The 21,111-nt window shown below is 47.3% G+C and overlaps 1 protein-coding gene across 4 annotated transcripts in view; it reads left to right on the top strand.

Annotated features, from left to right (window-relative positions):
- Nucleotides 1-21,111, top strand: part of zmiz1a (zinc finger, MIZ-type containing 1a) — a 110,261-nt gene that overhangs the window by 24,032 nt on the left and 65,118 nt on the right. The window lies entirely within an intron of this gene.

Genomic DNA, 21,111 nt, shown 5'->3' with positions numbered 1-21,111 from the left:
TCCCACGTCGCGGCGCCGCTGAGCGCCTCGCCCGGGTGCAGCCAGCCAGCCAGCCGAGCCGAGCCGAGCGACCGGCGGCTGATGACTGTCTTGATGCTAGTAAAGCCATAATGTGTGTCACCCACAAAGCTGATGTTGATAGCCCTTCTACTTGTTGTGATGCAATTAACAACGGGGTGGTTGTTGCTGTGCCTTGCACAATAATAATGCAGCATCAGTGTCATTTGTCACCTTGAGGGTGCACCCACGATAGACCTTTCATGGCACCTCTCCAAGGTTAGATCATCCTAACAAGCAGCACCACCTTGAACACTTCCATAGATACTATGAGCAAAGTGTGACACTTAAGGGTAGTGTGTATTTTTAATGGGATCTCCAACGAGAAATGGTGAAATAGGTAGAAGTGTTGCATGAACAACAGATATTTGGTCTGTGGATTTTTAATGGGACCATTGAACACCTTTGTGGATAGCTAGAGAATATAGATTGTTCTACGCTACTAAGAATAAAAGGACATTTTACGTGGCGGTTCTCAACTTTGTGTGGTTGATGTGGTCCTTGTTTCAATTTTAGAGGGGGGTTTGGCAATATTTAAAAACATATATTCATATTCTCTGGAGCTTTAGTAACTTGTGGTCATAAAGTTGAGTGCTAATGAAAAGAGTTCTTTTAACTACTAACGGTGAAGCTGTTTCCAATGAAATGCATGTGACGAATATTTAATATTCTAAAAACACATCAGTGCTATTCTGATTAACTATAAAAACCTCAATACTTTGGGATGGTGTCGATGGTTTAGGGAGATTTGTAGCATTCTGGTCCACTGGTGACTTGAGTTGATCCGCTTTGTCTGGATAAAGTTCAAGGAGTCTAAAAATAAGATGGAAAAAATGAAATTTGTTTGTTGTTATTACAATCCATGCTTTAGTTCACTGAGAAATGAATGACTACTTGTTCCATTCAGTGGATTCTTCCTTGGCCCGTGCCCCACCCCTCTGCCAAGTTTAGTCAAAATCCTTTAAGTATTTTTTTTTCTTTCAAAGCGCCATCACGGTAACAAACAAACAGCGATGAAAACATAATCTTCTTGGCAGCGCTAATAATAATGGAAATGACACAATGCACAGGTGTGAGGGTAATCTCTTTGCACAACAAGTCAGTGCACATGTGGAGAAACACCTGGACGCCTTGACACGGAATCTCTGAACTAGCAGCAGCAGTAGAGGCGAGGCGAGACGAGGCGAGGCGAAGCGCATTTGTCCAAGCTATTAGAGTCTGTAGGATCCTCCCCATTAAATTCCTCCGTCTGGATGTGAGGCCAGCCGGGGAAGAGCGCGGGCCCCGAGTGCATGGGGGGGCTCCCCGACGAGAGGGGGCGGGGAGAGACCGGAGCCCATTTATTCATTCCTCTTTCGAGGACATCTTAACGGGGTCAGAAAGAACCTTGGCGTGCGATTAGAACACGGCGTCCTCGATAAAACACCTTTTTCTGGCAGCGTGTCAAAGCCAAAGCACAACAAGTGCAACTGTTTTCAGGTTTGGCGTTGCAGCAGTGTTGCGCTGGATTGCGGGGGTCCAATGTGTGCATCTTGGAGAGAGAGAGAGAAAGAGAGTAAACAGCTTTTTGGAGGGAAAGGAAACGGGGAGCGCCGGTGCACCCTCCGGTGTTAGTAATTGATGATGTAATGAATTCGTTCCAGCAGCAACACTTGTCAGCTGCAGCACGTTAATGAGCACTTTTTTTTTGTGTTGGTGGTGGGGATGGGGGGGGTTACTTGATTTGTCTTTTCCTTTCCCACTAAAGTGCCGTTAAGTCACGGAGAGAGGCTGCACGCTTGCAGGTTAACTGATAAATCACGCCGGAAAGAGGGCAAAGAATGAAAGCCATCTGCAACTGTTTGAAACTTGGAAGTCCGCGTGTTTATGTGTGCGTTTGCTTTCCTTCTGTTGTCCCTCCTGGGGCCTCTCTACAGCCAGCCAGCCAGCCAGCCAGCCGGGCCAGCCAGGCTGTGAGGCAAGACACAAGAGTGCCTGATTCACTGAGCTGGCGAAAAGCTTCACGACACTCCCACTAGATCACATTTTGCACGTCTTCGAAGTCTGTTTAAAAACGGTGCCGAGTGCTAATGCGTGTACACCCGCTGAGGGAGCGCCGGCCCTTCTCTAAAAAGAAGTTTGTAATCCATCCATCCATCCATCCATCCATCCATCCATCCATCCATCCATCCATCCATCCATCCATCCATCCATCCATCCATCCATCCATCCATCCATCCATCCATCTTCTTCCGCTTATCCGGGGTCGGGTCGCGGGGGCAGCAGCTTTAGGAGGGACTACCAGACTTCCCTCTCCCCAGCCACTTCATCCAGCTCATCCCGGGGGATCCCAAGGCGTTCCCAGGCCAGCTGAGAGACATAGTCTCTCCAGCGCGTCCTGGGTCGTCCCCGGGGTCTCCTACCGGTGGGACATGCCCGGAACACCTCCCCAGGGAGGCGTCCAGGAGGCATCCTGATAAGATGCCCGAGCCACCTCATCTGGCTCCTCTCAACGTGGAGACACGGTCGAACGCCTTCTCCAAGTCCACAAAACACATGTGGACTGGTTGGGCGAACTCCCATGCACCCTCGAGGATCCTGCCGAGGGTGTAGAGCTGGTCCACTGTTCCACGGCCAGGACGAAAGCCACACTGCTCCTCCTGAATCCGAGGTTCGACCTCCCGACGGACCCTCCTCTCCAGCACCCCTGAATAGACCTTACCAGGGAGGCTGAGGAGTGTGATTCCCCTGTAATTGGAACACACCCTCCGGTCCCCCTTCTTAAAGAGGGGAACCACCACCCCAGTCTGCCAATCCAGAGGCACTGTCCCCGATGTCCACGCAACGTTGTAGAGGCGTGTCAGCCATGACAGCCCCACAACATCCAGAGCCTTTAAGAACTCCGGGCGGATCTCATCCACCCCCGGGGCCTTGCCACCGAGGAGTTTTTTGACTACCTCAGTGACTTCGACCCCAGAGATTGGAGAATCCGCCTCAGAGTCTCCAGGCCCTGCTTCCTCAATGGAAGGCGTGTAGGTGGAATTGAGGAGGTCTTCGAAGTATTCGCCCCACCGACTCACGACGTCCCGAGTCGAGGTCAGCAGCACGCCATCCCCACTGTAAACAGTGTTGACGTTGCACTGCTTCCCCCTCCTGAGACGCCGGATGGTGGACCAGAATTTCCTCGAAGCCGTCCGAAAGTCATTCTCCATGGCCTCACCGAACTCCCCCCACGCCCGGGTTTTTGCCTCAGCAACCGCCGAAGCCGCGTTCCGCTTGGCCATCCGGTACCTGTCAGCTGCCTCCGGAGTCCCGCAGGCCAAAACGGCCCGATAGGACTCCTTCTTCAGCTTGACGGCATCCCTTACAGCCGGTGTCCACCAGCGGGTTCGGGGATTGCCGCCACGACAGGCACCAACGACCTTACGGCCACAGCTCCGGTCGGCCGCCTCAACAATGGAGGCGCGGAACATGGTCCACTCAGACTCAATGTCCCCCGCCTCCCCCGGGACGTGGGAAAAGCTCTGCCGGAGGTGGGAGTTGAAGCTCTTCCTGACAGGAGATTCTGCCAGACGTTCCCAGCAGACCCTCACAGAGCGTTTGGGTCTGCCAGGTCGGACCGGCATCTTCCCCCACCATCGGAGCCAACCCACCACCAGGTGGTGATCAGTTGACAGCTCCGCCCCTCTCTTCACCCGAGTGTCCAAAACATGCGGCCGCAAATCCGATGACACGACTACAAAGTCGATCATCGAACTGCGGCCTAGGGTGTCCTGGTGCCAAGTGCACACATGGACACCCTTATGTTTGAACATGGTGTTCATTATTGAAAATCCGTGTCGAGCACAGAAGTCCAACAATAGAACACCGCTCGGGTTCAGATCAGGGGGGCCGTTCCTCCCAATCACGCCCTTCCAGGTCTCACTGTCATTGCCCACGTGAGCATTGAAGTCACCCAGTAGAACGATAGAGTCCCCAGAAGGAGCGCTCTCCAGCACTTCCTCCAGGGACCCCAAGAAGGGTGGGTACTCTGAGCTGCTGTTTGGTGCATAGACACAAACAACAGTCAGGACCTGTCCCCCCACCCGAAGGCGGAGGGAGGCTACCCTCTCGTTCACCGGGGTGAACCCCAATGTGCAGGCGCCCAGCCGGGGGGCAATAAGTATACCCACACCTGCTCGACGCCTCTCACCGTGGGCAACTCCAGAGTGGAAGAGAGTCCAGCCCCTCTCGAGAGGGCTTGTACCGGAACCCAAACTGTGTGTGGAGGCTAGTCCGACTATATCTAGTTGGAATCTTTCTGCCTCGCACACCAGCTCGGGCTCCTTTCCAGCCAGAGAGGTGACATTCCATGTCCCAAGTGCCAGCTTCTGCAGCCGGGGATCAGACCGCCAAGGTCCCTGCCTTTGGCTGCCGCCCAGCTCACATTGCACCCGACCCCTTCGGCCCCTCCCACAGGTGGTGAGCCCATGGGAAGGGGGACCCACGTTTCCATTTCGGGCTATGCCCGGCCGGGCCCCATGGGCGAAGGCCCGGCCACCAGACGCTCGCCTTCGAGCCCCGCCTCCAGGCCTGGCTCCAGAGGGAGGCCCCGGTGACCCGCGTCCGGGCGAGGGAAAACAAAGTCCATTTATGTTTTTCATCATAAGGGGCTTGGGTGAGCCGTGCTTTGTCTGACCCCTCACCTAGGACCCGTTTGCCATGGGTGACCCTACCAGGGGCATGAAGCCCCCGACAACATGGCTCCTAGGATCATAGGGGCACGCAAACCCCTCCACCACGATAAGGTGACGACTCGCGGAGGGGTCGTTTGTAATGTCGGAAATAATGAAACCTGACTACAGGGGGGGGCCCGAGTTTATGACTGTCCAGAGGTTTACCGTTTTTCATAGACTTTTCAACACTTGATTTTTTCTTGCAAATATTTGCTGTAATTATGAAATTACAAGGTCAGTACTCCTAGTTTGCACAGCGGTGTAAAAATAACGTCCTGGCACGGCGTAAGAAGGCACGCTCAGTTTTCGACACACTTGGCTTACGACAGGGATAGGTGACTTAAATGCTGGAGGCGGCCATCGTTTTTCATCGGTGCTGCACATAGGACTACTTGCCGCTTTAAAATATGGATATACATGCCAAATATGTGCTCGTCATGTACTTCCATAAACTATTTCTCATTGCATGTGTAAAAGATTTTATGGTTTTATGGGAACCCACATTTTCTTGGAAAGAAAATAGTATATTGATTAGTCAATGTTTTTGAAGAATTTTGTGGGTTTGTATAAAGTCCACCCGTTCCCAACAAAATATATATTTTTAAGTGAATCAAGGGACCACTCAAGATGATTTTTCAGCAAATATGCCATCATTGTCATGATGAGTTGAAGGATTCACAGCTCATGAAAGAGAAAAATAAGCACACTAATGTTAGCTAGCATTGTTTCTAATGTCTTCCCTGCTAAAAAGAAAAACAGAAAATGTCAGCAAGATGTAAACACAACAAAATCATAGTTGTACTATGTTCATTTTGTTTTTATTTGTCAATTATTTAACTGGTTCTTTTATCACACACAAGATACTTAGGTTCATCTTCGATGAAGGTGGAAATACAAGCCGAAACATGTCAGGTATTTCAACCTAAATATCTTGTTTGTGATAAAAGAACCAGTTAAATAAACAACAAAATCATGCTGGTCTATTCTGTCTTTTTTTTTTTTTTTTTTCTAAGCAGGTTGTGGTAATGATTCACGAGCTTGATGTTACTCCGCAGCAGAGTACATGTTGTTGCGTGCGAGTCGGCTAATTGTTTAAGACCTGGCAAAAGCTAATCAATGTTTTGACAGGCTTGACATTTCAGCTAACTGCTCCCGCTGCATTGCTGGGAAATTCTTGTCGTCACTTGACACGAGTTCTCGATTTTTGGCGTCAGACTTCTGTCAGCTATTTTTTATTTTTTTTTTATCTTCTCTATCAAGCCCCTCCCACTCGTGTGCCAGGGAACCTGTCTTGCGGTACTTTTCATCCTTGCTTTTCAGTCTCTTCTGTAAAACACGTGTCGCCTCGGAGCAGTTTCAAGGTTTCGTTTGCCGGACTGAGGGCTGAAAGGGACGTTTTGAACGGAAAGGTTAAGCGCAAGCCGAGGTTGTGCCATCTGTGTCAGACGCATTGGGTTTTTTGCAAAGGTTGTTGTCATTCTAGCCGTGCACTTTACAGTCGAGCCACTTTCTAAGTAATTATGGGATAAAGGATAACGCTGTAAATGAAAATGCTACTTGGTGAAACGAGACAAAAGTTACAATTCTGGCCCTTTTAACATGACACGCAACACATTCTGTGTGCGTGTGCGTGTAGTCCCAGCGATGAAACAAAATTTCTTCTCATGTCTCACATGCTATAACACGAGCGTCCTCCGTATGGAATGCGATTGCACCGCAAGTAATGGGATGAACGTCGTCTTTGTCAGCTGTTGGCGCCATTTGGGTGCTCTTGACTTTTATACAATCTCATAACTTACAGTAAGCCGAAATGCCGCACATTCTCTGCTAAAGTGCTAAATGGTAGATTTTATTTTCAGTGACCCTCCATGGCTGTCAGCTTTTTTTTTTTTACGACTTTTATAGTTCATGTAGGTCACGTCTCTGCCTTACAGTTTTGACGTTTCGGGTTCGAATCTCAGCTCTGGCCTTCCTTGTGAGGAGTTCTCGCCGTGCTGGGCAAGTTCTGGAGATGTTGAGGTTTTCTCCTGATTTGGCAGCTTCCTCCAAGATATTCATGCTTCGTTCATTGAAGACTCTCAGTTGTGTCAGAGCTTGAAAGACTGCAGAGCTTCTTACATTTGTGACGTTTCTTCTCTCCTACGTGTGTTCCTGATGTCTGATATGTGGAAAACAGGCGAAGCGTCAACTCGCATCCACCTTCTCCCTTCACCCTTGACTTCCCCCAACATTGGGTGGGAGGTGGCTCAGGGGACACACACACACACACACACACAGTCATCTTAAGTGCTTTTTCTGAGACGGAGTGCCGAGCGAAGTCACTCGCCCGCCCTGTCACCATCTCATGCATGTTTGATTCAATGTTCTTTGAGAAACGAGTGCACGGGACGACACAATGACCACCGCATCCTGTTCCCGTCCGAGGCCCTCAAATCGTAAATGACAAGCCGGGCCTCATCGGGGACAACGCGGGAGTCGCGGGTACAAAATGTTCCTTCTGTCTTTCCTCCTGGACCCAATACTTTGCACCATCATAAGCGATTAGGCTCTCGCTTTCTTTCCATCGCCGCCGATGCGTCGGAGAGACGAGAGAAGAGATGTCTGAGCGAGCGGCGTGTGTCCGTTTGGGCTCGTAAATCCCGTTTAAGCTAAACAAACTCATTGTTCTCATCCTCCAACTGCGCTTTGCAGCCTCCCTCCTTTCCCGTTGCCCCCCCCCTGCTCCCTTTGTAAGTACAGTCACTAATTAGTCGCCTCTTCACGCTGGGTCAGTAGGTTTACTGTTTCAGCCGGCGGTCGGCTGTGTTTGCCTTGCCCCTTCTGATGCCGCTGCGTGCCCGGAAAAGCTTCTCACACCTCGCATGGCGTCCCACGTGGGTCCGTTTGCCGGGCAGCCTCCCGGGGCTTTGCTTTTTTTAACGCTTACCTGGAGCTTGAGTCGGTGCCAAGTGGGCCTGCAGACGGTCTCGTCGTCTATAAAGCAAATTACAAGGGTGAGTTCATAGGAGAACGCTTGAAAATTCATTGTGCGGAATAGTGCAGATGGGTTTTGAAAGATGAGCTACGCTTTGGATTTGGACTCAGACCTGCCATTGCAATTTCCTTAGGATTTATTTTTCTGAAAACCTTTCAGCAAAATGGCAGACCAAACACGCACACTTGCAACGCTTACTCGCGTAACTCTTTTCAACAAATCAAGTTGTCTAAAAAATGTTTTTGCAAGCTGAACAAGTGGATGTGTCTTAAGTGAGAAATCCAAGGAAGTGATTTTTCTCCCTGTAGTAGATGCATGCACAAACAAAATGTACAGATTTGGAACTTTTCTAACGTGACACGACTCATCTAGTCCACTTTTTTATGAAAGAATATTTCATTCTTTAATATGAATATTTGCGAGTAGAGCAAGCGGTTGCATAGGCAAGGTTATGATAGCTAACGATATAACTATAGCTAATATTGACACAACATTTTCGTTAGCAAAGTAGCTTGAAAAAGTTTGAGAAAAACAAAACACGGCACGAGTCAGCCTGTCGGATTCCCGGAAATCCTATTAAGTGCTTGCGAGGCAGACTTAAAAGGAGAAATGTACTATTTTATGCTAGTGAATATATTCACAGAGAAACCAACAGACTGATTGTGTCCTTTGTGAGCTTGACACCGCTGAGCCAATCAAATTGTTGACAAAGAGATTTGCAAGAGGAGCCGAGTGGGTGTGCAAAAGCAGGCCAAGAAAGAAAATTCAAGGAATAGAAAAAGCCGCTTTTTATTATGATTCGATATAGCTAAACTCTTTTTTTGTCACAGTGTCGTTTATCAAGAGAGCATGACACATTTGTGATCTGATTGGGCGTTCTAAAACACTCGGCTGTCTGTGCGCACGCAGAGCTGCTGGTTCGGCGGCTGAGGTTTGCGTGGGAGCAGCCGAGTGATGGCGAAGATTCTCTGAAGGCGTGTCCAACATCGCCTCCAGGGATGCATACTTTGTTGTTTTATGACAAGGAAAATTAGGAAGGATTTACTAATGCAAAACGACAGCATTTATTCTTTGCCGACGGGGAGTCATGCAATCGCTGCTCCCGCATTGTGGCGAAGCGTTCGCGTGGCAGAAATATACTCGGTATTGAACACTCGTTGGTTGAGGTGCCTCGGACTAAATGGTACTTTTTTCATTTATGACATACTCCATTGTCCATATCCTCTGTCAATTCAACAATCAAGAAAAAAATGTCACTCAGTTGGATAGTCAACCCACTTCTCTTTTGCTAACCAAAACAGCAACACCAAAGCAAGTGAGGTGTTAGGGCTCCAGCAGACTTGTAATATGTTTATGTTGGCAATATCTATGTGAATAGTGGTATAATCCCATTGACCTACATTTAAAACCTGAGGTTTAATATTTGTGCCATAAAATTGTAGGAATATAATCCCGACAGTCTCCTCTTTGTTTCATAGCGTTAGTCTTGGCTGTATTGCTTCAGTGTCATTTATTTATTTTTTTTTGTCTTTCTTGGACCCATCATATTTCAAATTAATTCTGTAAGAGAGCATTGGCCTTTGATGATGTCAACATTTTTCCGTCCTCTGATTGGTTGATCAGAGCTTCGATTGTTTTAGCCAACATAAACTAGCAAAAATCTGTAGACACATTAAATAAATATCAACTCTGGTGAGTAAGGATTTTATTTAGACGTTGTTCGATAAATATTGATTCTGAACTGTTTTTGTAAGGAATTGATGCTTTCCACGACTGAGATTTGCTAAGTCATAATCATCATAATAATAACACTCATCATCATAATAATAATCTATACATGATGTAAATAAAGTTCCCCTCCTATTCGATGCCTCCAGTCATTTGCAGTTGACTAAATATAGCACTCTACCCGCTTTTAAGTGACGCTGAGCAAATAGCACTGACTTTAAATATTTGTTAGCGGTTGTAGTTAAGAGTGGCGTGCATCTTAACTAGATCATGCTGAGAACTCTTTGAAATATATAACTAGTGACAGAAAACTCCATTAGTGCGTGCCATGTGTTTGTATTTGCCCGCTCTGTGCCCTCCCCTCCGTTTTGACACTGGCGCGAGAGCCAAAGCGCTTTCTCAGGGTTCTGAGGACCGACATCCCTTTCATTCTCCCGTCTGGGCAGCTCAGATAAAGGAGGCATGTTCGAAACTGCAGTGTGGAGATGGCAACTAGGAAAAAAGAAAAAAAGGAGAGTGAGACGGCGACATAAGTAAAGCAGCAACAGATTTTGATTTCAAAGTCAACTCTATTACACACCACGGCATTTCCAATATACCATTCAATGGTTAGGCGTGTATCCCGCCATTTTCGAGTAAATCCCCTCCTACGGAAACATGTCCTCCCGGTGAACCAAAGCCACGACGGAAGTCGTCGTTTATCACATCCGTAATGAGAAGGGGCTAATCACGTGCGGCCCGTAGAGAGAGCGCCGATGCACCGCCAGCGATCGGCCTCCCAAACAATGTTCATTATTGTCCGCGTCGGCTCGCTAATTACCCGGCAAAACATTATCGACAAAAGGCTCCCTGTGTTTTATGATTTGAAAGGGTATTGGGTGACCGTGCACAAATGTATGCGGGAGAAAAAGGAATCAATGCAGCTTTGAATGCTTTAGCCGAACCACTTTTGAGGTTACCGATGGCACGAAAAGACACACTCAATTACTCCCCTTTTTGCTGGTGTTGATTTACTCGTACGAATTTAGGGCCGAGAAGCGTTTTTCATAGCACTCGTATTGACCGTGTCGCTAAAATTTGCAACACTGAAGGCAATTTTGAAAAATGTCATTTAACTCATCCAGACAATATGCGTCTATTAAAAACAAAATGAAGCTTGAATGTAGAGAAGAAAAAAAATCCTGGAAAACGTCTGATTATCTGCCCTGGCATCGGATGGGCCCCGACCATAATTCAGGGGTGGCAGTGCCCCCATGCAACCCCCCCCTAGCTCTGCCAATTCTCTGCATGGGCCCATTAATCCAAATGAAATACATTAGCGGCATCTCATACATCTCGCCCATATTGCTTTTTCACGGCCACAACTTTGGCTCATTTGCCCCGGAGGCAATGTGAATGTCATGTGTTGACACTATTGAAAGACACGTGTGGACATCACACGTTTTCCTCAATCTGACTTGTGTACTTTGACGGGGTAATACATGTCGAGTGGTTGTGGGGGCGGTGACCACAGCGTGACCTGGAACATCTCTTGCCAATGTTCTATAAGTAGGTGTAGCTGAGTAAGGCTTGAACAGATTCCGCTCGGTGTCTATATGTCTGCCACAGACAGCTCTGAAATATGCATTTGGGCTGCAGACGGTGTGCCCCCCCCCCCATCCATCCATCCTCTCCTCACTGCTATGTCTGCATAACCATGTCTCCCTGGATGACACATCACTGTGAATGAATGTATTACAAAAGCATCTCATTGGCTGATGTATGACGTCTGAAGAATTTCCAGAAGTCCTGGGCTCTATCACACTTTTGCCTTGTACACAGAACCCAACAAAGCGAGACCTTGTAAGTCTTACAGACAGCCTGCTTGGTACTTTTTTTTTTTTTTTTCTTCGCCCCCTATGTGTGCTGTTGACACAAAACAGCAACACGGGGAAGACTGACTTTGATTGTCATTGTGAAAGGGGAATACCACCTATGTTGTGATTCTGCAGAATTGCTGAATCGGTGCTTTAAAAGAAGACGTTTAACCGCTTTTGCCTTTTCTACAACCTTTGAGGCAATTCTACTCCCTCAGAATGTGGAAGATTGCCTCGTCAATTTCACCTCCCTATTCTGTGCTTTTGTGTGAGTCTTCTGCAGGATCTGTGAGTTACGCTGTCGACGAAACGCTAGCTTTCTCGGCTAGTATCAAAATTCCCATCTCGTACCAAAATTGTGTCAGAGGCGGGGCCGACATAGGTGCGAAGTTTAACACTTAACGCTCACTTCTCTTGCCCTGTTGCGTTGAAAGCAATTGTCACGGCACCAACAAGTGTTGCTCACCTCGCACCAGATCCCGTCATCACAGATCTAATGATCCGCTGGCAGGCTTCGAAATTCAAGAGGCTCTTTTGCGGCTGCTTTGCCGGTGTTAAAAGCGGCAAGTGTGTGAAGCGGAGGTGGGGGGAGGCAGGGTAAGGTCCTGCCCTGATTTTCCTCTGGAATTTCTTTGTTTTTGGTGGGGGGGGGGGACTGAAGCCGGTTTTAGCCCGAGGGTTCTGCGCTCCGCTCACATCCCTCCACCGTCAGCTCTGATGGTTTTTCGGGGGGCGCCTCTGTTTTCACAAGCGGCGGAACAGCCAAGGTGTTTTTTTTTTCCTTCACCTTTCTAAAAGACCGACAGAGAGGCGGAGAGAGAACAAGGCGATAAAAACGATGAGAGCGGGTGGGCGAAATGAATCCGTAGGGACCGGTGCTCCTCCAACATAAATGTGCTCCATATTTGAGGGAAATGAAAGTCAAATGTAAATCCTGCCACTCAGGACATCAGAGAGGATATTGTCCCTGTGAATCTAGACAAAGAATGAACTCATTGAAATCTGAACACACGCTCATCTTCATGCCGTGTATATATAGAGTAGAGAAATGAAAAAGGTGGGCGCAGGATTGCTTCATTTGTTTGCACTAGTGTTTAGTTAAGTGTCGCTCGGCTGCCGCTACACACTGCAAATCCCCTCCACTTACCCCTCCCCGACACACTCATGCTTCACTAAGTGTGATAAACCCCAGATAATGGTGTCGGAATTGTACAAACGTATCTCCATTTACTCTGTAGCACAAGTTGCCCGTGACCAGTCTCTTATCAGAGGTGGCTGTCGCTTTAACTAACTTCTACTAAGCGTGCTTTTCCTTGTCGTTTTGGCTAGAGGGGTGGGGGTTGTCTGGGGGGGGGGGTTGTGTTGAGCCAGGAAGGAGGGGTCTGCTTGAATAGGCTGGCTGCCTGCCTCTGTTTAGCCGGCCGGGCTCCTTCTGCAAAAGCACTGAGGAGTGGGGGTGGGGGGGGGGGGGGGTGACGGGAAGGGTATCCAAAGGGCCAAAAGGTCTGCTCACGTGATCAGTAATGGCGTCCCTGCTGGTCCCTTTCAGACTGTCACAGTAAATCTGTTTGGCGTGTCACTTTGTAAATCATTACGAAGGCTAAAAGCCTCTCTATTGGATTGTGACGGAAAAGGGGCCAGGCGGCAGGTTTCCTTTGTGCCGTCTTGACGATGATGATGATAATCAAGTTTGTTTCTGGCCATCCTGCTGCGAGGCTATAATTAGCCGCCTCCGTCGCTCTCGCCGCCGCCGCCGCCGCTCTGTTTTGGCGTGCGGCTCCTCAAAGCGGAAGTGGGATGTGGAGAATTGTTTTTGCGCGGAGGTTACGCACTAGAAAGGGCTCCTTTTTTTTTCATCGGCCTTTTGTCTTTAGAAATGATAGCAGTGTTCTAGATTCAGTTTGCGGCTGCTGCACTTAGCAATATTAATAACACCATGGATTCAGTTTTCCGCTCCCCTCCTCATCACCACTTTTTCCTCGGCTCTTCGGTATGTGTGCCAGCAGCACGCCTGGAACCGAACGGCGGGGCAGACATCTGTCGCGCAGCGTCCCCCCGATTTGATCGGAGCCTCCGAGCGTGGGGGTCACCAAAAGTAGCAGCCCATCGTGGAAAGCTTTGTTTTGGTCTGAGTGCTGCACCCAAACAAAAAGTCAATTCGGAGCTTTTTTTGAGGGGGGGGGGGTTGTTTTTTTTGGCTTCTGCATGCGACATCTGTCATTTTGTGCTGGTTGGCCGTGTCCCATCTCAACGGCCCTCCCTCTTTTTTTTTTTTTGGGCCTCACAGGTGCAGAGAGAAGAGGGAAAAGTCAGTTAAGTTGAGCTGTTTGTCAGCGACGTGCACTTGATCTTTTGAGTGGGGGGGGTGACTTTGACAGTTAAACTGGATTTCTATGCCTGTGGCCGCGTCATTATTGACAAACGCTATGACCGCACGAATAAAAAGGGTGTCGATTGTGGCTGTTTAGTGCCGTTCGACATGCTTGGCCCCTGCCAGCTTTGGCAATTTACATTGCTCCTTGAGAGATTAATAGCTGGATATCGATCCTGTTCACAAGTTACTTTTTCATGTCGTAGTTCATCTGAATTCATTAAATGAAAGCTATTGTTCGCTCTGGGCTCTGCCACAAACAGCGACACCCGCTAGCTGCCCGTATTTTGCAATGTCCTGGTAAAACATTGGAAACACTTATGTAAATAAAATAGCGCCTTTCACAGAACAAGAGTCACATAGTGCTCCGTGGTGTAAAATTAGATTCAATACTTTGCAATATACTGTATTTCTGCAAGTCGTGCCCTGCGGCATTTATTTACTCTAATACAGATGGCGTGGGGGACGCATCTGTTCTTGGTGAGGACTGTATTGGTAAACATATATTTTTTTAAATAATATTAAACGCTATAATCAGTATGTCCTAACGAACATGAAGTGAAGGAAACAAATTAAGTAGGAGGAAATTGAGAGTAGAGGGAAATACATAAAAAAAAGAAAATCGTATTGTTATTGGGCCAAAACACAATAAAATTTATAAAAGCACGAGTTTTTTTTAAAGACAAAACCAACTGCACCACCGCTAAAATTAGTGCATTTAATCACTTATCCAAACAATGGTCGGCCGAGTGGCGTCACACATGTAGTGAAACGACTGCTACTCCGCCACGGACCAGTCGAACATGTCGAGCTGGTCATTATCAAACGCTGTCGTAACGTGCACGACTGTTTGAGAAATGAGTCACCCTGCTCTCCGAACGCGGCTCTCATCCAATCCACTCCAACTTACACGACACGCAGCTACTGTGCAGCACCTCGCTTGGCACGTCAATCAATCTAAACGGATGAAATTTGCTTTCCTGTTCTGAGGAAGTCAACCTGTAATGTGATACACTTAATGTTTTTTCTCTTTGGTCAATTAACAATAACAAGCCCTGGCTGGCAATCAGTTGCTCAAAATCAGCCAGAATATTTTTTTTATTCTTTATCCTCTGCAAAGAAATGACCAATATTACAGCAATTTATTGAGTAGGAGTAGTTTATTCTCTTTTTGTTTGTATCCGCATGACTTTGTTATCCAGCCCTGCCTGAGGTGCTTGACTTTGAGGGTTAGCTACTATTTGCAGAATTACGAAAAAAACAGGGTGTGCAGATTATCCACAAGGACCAGCGCGGTTCGAGTTTTGTCCTATCCAACCAGTCGACAACACCGCCGGAATGGTGCTTTGGAGATAAAGTTGTGGACCCATCTGGCAAAGTGAGGGCCTTGGGAGTCATTGCCTTACTATGCACAGAGCGCCCGGAGTTGCTTTTGATTCCGCTCATCTCGCGTGAGTCGGGGCTAAGTAAAAGGCTAGCATGTGTGGCTGGCAGATTAGTCCCCCTTCATGACGCCTATCCCCTCTTAAAAAAAAAAATAAAAAAAAATACATCTCATTCACTCGCTTTAAATCCCCGGAATGGAAATCAGGCCGAGATTAGATAACGCCCAGCCGTTATTATTTGAAGGATAAGTGACCTATGTTTGTTGGCAGGCGCTTCAGACCATCGTGTGCACTTGTTCTAAATTGAAAGGCTTTTGGCTCAAAAACTAACGTTGACATATGCTCGTTCCGCAAAACAGATAGGAAATTCTCTTCTATAGCGCTTGTAATTTAACTTCTAAGGTGAATTCAAAAGAGACTTTGACCTTTATAAACTCACAATTAACACACCAAACTGGCTTCTGTGTAAATTGCAAATAATAGTCACAGAGCAAATAGTCGATCGCTGTGTTCTCCTGGTACCTAACACCCAATGATTCATTGGATTACTTACAAATTGTATTTATATTCTACGCACATTTGTTTTGTTTTTGAAAAACAGTCATCCGCTGATTATTGAAAACCTAGACGTGTAGTTTCTCTCTGTGTCGCTTTTCCGTGGCATTCACTGAAAGGTGTTTGATGCAGAGGACAGCCAAGGTTGAGCCAGTAGAACTGAATGCTGAGGAAAGTCGGGAGGAGGGGGCTTGGAAGAAAAACAATTTGAGTGCGCAACTAAGTGCCACATATTTATAAATGCGCCTTACCAGCATTGGATAATTCAAAAAAAGGCCAAAACAATCAATCCATTACATTCAAGGACTTTTAGCTTCTGTTGCTAACCAAAACAGCAGCACACATGCAGTTTCTCAGCTGGATTAATGTAGTCCTTCTGTAAATGTGTTTCCTGTGCAGCGCATACATATTTTTTAATGATTCCGTTTTGGTTCAAAGCTTATCGCTTTGCCCAACATACAAGAAGATCATAGGAGGGGAAACTCGGCGTGAACCGAGGACCTCCTGTAATGATGTCAAAGTACTGCGCAGGGAGGGCTAGTGTCCATCGAGCGTGCAGCACGTACTCTGGTCACCTTGCGGATGTGTTGCCATGTCGATGCGCACGCCGTGTCCTGTGTGACTTTGAAGTGAACAGCGCTGCAGCTTCTTTTTTTTTTTTTTTTGCGACGCCGATCGAGCGCTTGCGGATTGATCGGCTTCGAACAGGCAGAAAGAACGTGAGGATCGAGGTCGACTCGCCCCCCCCTCCCTCACTCCCTCCCTCCCGCCCTTCTTGTCATTGAAACATTTCAAATGCTCCCATTAAGCCTCCAAGACCCTCGCTCGGTCGGCGCACCTACTTTTGCACACTTTAGCAATTTGCGCTGTTATTATCCTAATCTGCCCAAGCAAGAATGAGAGTGAGGAAAGATCACGCCGATTAATGTTTAGATGTGGGCTCTCCACCTTCAAGAGAGATGTGATACTAGAGAGCCTGAAGTGTTTTTGATGGAAACCACATTAATGATTGAAAGCAGGAGGAGAGTGGTTAAAAATCTCCCTGCTCCAACGGCATCAATTATTAAAAGCGCGCTCGCTTCCCGTGTTTTGGTGGCACATTAAATATCAGTCAGCATGTCGATTTCTTCACTTGATAGTATATGTCATAGAAGCGCCATTGTACTGATTGTGTTTGTCTGTAAAAATGTAAAAAGAGAAATTGTGCTGCATTATGAAGACTCTGAATGCTGGATTTGCACCACATCAGGAGTGTCAAACTTACTTTTGTTTCCTTTGGAGGGCCACTGTCAAAATGAAATCAGTCAATAGTTAAGATTGTTCAATTAATTTAAAAAGATGAATGGTATTGGAAATTGCTAGTAATTTAGCTATTTTCCAAAAGTGAAGACTATTTGTAGTACTGACACTTGAAGTCGATGCACTATTTGTCCTCGCGGGCCTCATAAAATGATGTGGTGGGCCGTATCTGGTCCCCGGGCCTTGAGTTTGACACCTATGCATTACATGGTTTATGTGACCATTTTTGTTTTGGTTGCACTATTGGGATATGTATCATGTAAACGTAAATTTCCCAAAAATTCAAATATGTGACCGGGTTTAGTGTTGTATTTTTCAGAATAAGAGGTGCACCAGATTTACAAAGTGCGATTTTGTTTTCCATCTCGGATGTGGCACTTCATGTCGGTAGAAGTTGTCATCGGATGTAGGCATCAAATCCGAACTGGCCACTTGGACCTGCAGCGTAACTTCAGCCTAACTGCCCCCTATGTGTGCCACGTTCCATCTCATTGAATCGCCGCAATGATTCAGTCCGTGTCCGTGCCCGAGCGGCTGGCACGGCACACGTCGAGGCTAACGTGCGGCGGCGATCGCCGCGGAGTTGTGTCGGCCGGATGCCGAGCTCTGATTTGAGCTCCATTGAAACGAACTGACAAGCCCGCGGGGGGTTGTGTCATCCTTTTCCGTCAGTCTGTGCCGGGTCCGTACTTCCGCACAAGAGACCTGATTAAGTCGTTGATGCTGCATGTGGCAGCGGCGGAGCAGCGGCACGCTCGAGCCTTGAGCGCAAAGTGCTCCGAGGCAGCTGGAAGGCACGCGAGGTATTTGCTTCTGGCCTTCAAGTGAAGGTCGCCATTATTGGCTCGATCGGACGACGCCTGCAAAACATTCCGTTTTGATGGTGCCTGAAGAGATTTCTAGAAATAAGAAGTTTCCATGCAAGCTCACTCTAAATTTAGCATTGCTGTGATTTGAAGTGTGAATGGATTTGTAATTGTCATTTGCAAGACCCATTCCAGCCTGTATGCCGTCTCCCAACTGAAGTGACTTTCTTTAATTGGATAAAAAAAAACGGCCTTTTGTTTCGGTGTTAGTACCCCAACAAGATCTTCTAAAACTGCTTATTGGTTTGGACAGATTTCATTTGACCCTGGAATGGTGAAAAGTGGTATTCAAAACACCCCGCGTGGGTGTGAACATAGATAGAGCCCTGCAGCGCTCCGCGTCTGAAGCTTTGAGTCAACATCCTGCTCCCGATAGCAGCCAAGAAGGAAAGTGAAGTGTCGTCGTCGTCGTCGTCGTCATCTGAAGCCTAATCTGCGCGTCTCATCGAGGCGTCTATAGCGAAGGGAGCATGTGCTGCCCGTCTTGTGTCAACAGCGGTGTGTTTACTCAAGCCTGCTTCCTGTCGGCCGCAGCTCCCGAAGCTCTGGGGGCTGCTACTCGTACGGCAGGCAGGCAGGCGTGATTAGATTTACGGATGGAGGAGATTCACGCCAGCGCACGTGATAGCATCAAGGCATACATCTTCAAGAAGAAAGCCTTGTGCTTGACCTTTGGTTAAAGGGGATAATAATATTTGAGTCACATGCGCTCGTACAGGCAGACGTCATTTGGAGGTTCCAGACTTAGAGGCTGAGGTAACGTTCAAAGATGGACAGAATGCCCATTCAGAGCCAATGACCAATGGAGCCTCTATTTGGACTCCTTTGACTCCCACCTCGCTTGTACATGGCCATTTGGTCAAAAAGTATTTCAATAAATAAATAATAATTTAATAAAAAAAATAAATAAATGTATTTAATCAAAATATTTTAATAAAATAAGTTTTAAAAACTTTTTATTTGAATGGATCAAAGGTTCAATGGCAGTCTGGGATGATCATTTTAAATTTACGCCTTTTGGCTTAGCAGCTACTGGATGCTTATTTGAACAACAGGCACTGTATGTCAATTGTCAGCGTAATTAATCCGGAGGTTGTTTTATTTAGTGTCCTCAATTAGCGATTGAACATGATTTCAGGATGACTTTGTGCTAATTGGTGCTAACTGTTTGTGGCGGCAATAAAACCCGGCATCGCCTACAGCTGCGAAGACGACCAGAAAGCAGCCAATACGCTCTACCGGAAATAACTTCAAAATAAAAACCTGCTAATGACTAGCTCAGCAAAAAAAGTGCATTGAGTTATGCAGGCTCGTCTTGAAGCAGATATTTTGTCTTTGTTTTGCCTATTTTGTAGCTTATGGGATGGGAGGTACGCCATTTCCGCCAAGGTGTTAAAACCGGTGTCGCCTCACCCAAATGCTCGATTTGCACCGTATGTTGATAAGGTGGAGTCCATTTAGGCAAAAGGGCGCCAAAGCGTGCATGTCGCTGTCACAACGTGTTGCTAAGTGAGGAAAACGCGTCCGGCCTCTGTGCACACACAGCGGGCTGATAGCGCCAGTTGAAGTGCCAAACCTGTCCTGTCCGCCTGTCTCGTCTTTGCCGCCGTCTCCCTGTCTGTCCTGGTGCCGCAGAACATCAGCGGGGTTATTAGCGGAGCGCCATGGCTGCCGCTGATAAGGCCCCGCACGTCCGACCGATGCTGACAGCGCGGCGCGGCAAGCGCAAGTGGCGGCCCGGCCGGGGATTACTGCCTGCTGCCATTTTCTGCTGATGCCTTTCTTTATGTTATCCTCTCCAGTCACTTGTGCTGCATTTGAATAACTTGGCTGATGTGATGGAAATGGAACTCCTTAAAGTGTATCCCTGCATACAAATGAGGGAAGCGCTCCAAGTGGCCAACACTCGTCCTTTTACTCCGTAGAGGTTGGCCATGTCAGCAGTTGCTCATTTACATAAGACAAGGACCGCCCTCCCGAAATAGCTGGAGTAGAGCGAGGCAAAAAAAATATTATTGACAAAATAATATCAAGGCACTTTGGGAACTGTTTTTAATTGTGTTAAAAAAATGCCCGATCCGTAGCTTTGGTATTCTCCCGAGTGGAGGGCGCAGTTTACCGTGATCGTACACAAGAGTTGCAAAAGTGTTGTGGGTTTACGCCATGAATTTTTTAAGCGTGGCCCATGAGGCTGCATGAATGTTTTTTTTTTTTTTCCTCTACACGAGGCCGCTGCTCATTCTAAAGTGAGCCGCTGTCAAAATCAATTACCGGTCAACTTGACTCAACCTGAGCCTCCTGCTGATGACATATTTGTTTTCCCTTCACCACTTAACGCCTGCGTGGGCGCCTCGTCACGGCGTAACGCTATGTGACAGACCTCCTTCATTTCTCCTGATGAAGCGAATGACAAAAATATCTCCTTTTTATTCGCTCATATTTCCATCGATGCAGTATTCTTAAGACTTCAACGTAAGAGCGCTGCGTCATTGTCATTTGTCCTAATGATGTCTCAATGCTGCCCAGTGCCTGGAAAGGAGATTGCTGAGTCATTGAGGTGCTTTTTAGTCACACAGGACGTCAGCGCTGACATTTGTTGAAGGCATGACTCATAACTCTCGCTTTCATTGACGCGACATGGTCGTGGCACTCTTCACTTGACATCCCTCAAGTTGGTTATCTACACGCAGGAGATAAGTAGCTTCCAAGCAGCTGCTAGCTAGTTCAAAATGTCTCCTGAAAAAACATCAAAGTTGCTCATCATTGTTTCATGACAAAATCATTTCCTCCAGAGTGTTTATGAATTTCTAAACTCGGGCACCTTGTTGTCAAACGACTTACAGGAAATATTCACCATGATTTCCTTTATGTTCCAATATCAAGGTAGCTCGGTTAGTCATTCCAGGATGGAATTCCTGACACCTGTGTACTTTAACCGCTAACGCTGACCATGACAACAAAGCAAACATCGTAAAAGCCCGAGGCGGGCCACACATGACCCGTGTGCGATTTACAACTTTTCGGCAGGTCACACAGGTGAGAGCCGATAGGCGCTTCCCCTTTCCCGCCCTCTGGTGTCATAACAATCTTCCACTGCCTGGCTTGTTTCCTTTGCTAGCCAGGACAGCCTCCCCCGAACCCCCTTCCCGAAAACATGATTACATTCTTGTGCTATTCTGCCCCTCCTTCACAACAAGGGCACAGCGCGTCTCTCTCCCTTTCAAGTGGAGGTAGCAGGCCAACGTTCCCTTTGAAGATGCAATCTCGGGGAAACACGGAGACATCTCCGGGATTATCTTAAATGTCTTCAGTATGTCGACAGCCGA

The sequence above is a fragment of the Syngnathus floridae genome, chromosome 9, assembly GCF_059516105.1.
Source record: "Syngnathus floridae isolate MCC-2025c chromosome 9, RoL_Sflo_1.0, whole genome shotgun sequence".
Lineage (NCBI taxonomy): Eukaryota > Metazoa > Chordata > Actinopteri > Syngnathiformes > Syngnathidae > Syngnathus > Syngnathus floridae.
Note: the sequence above shows the minus strand (reverse complement) of the source record. Positions and strands in the feature narration are given on the sequence as shown.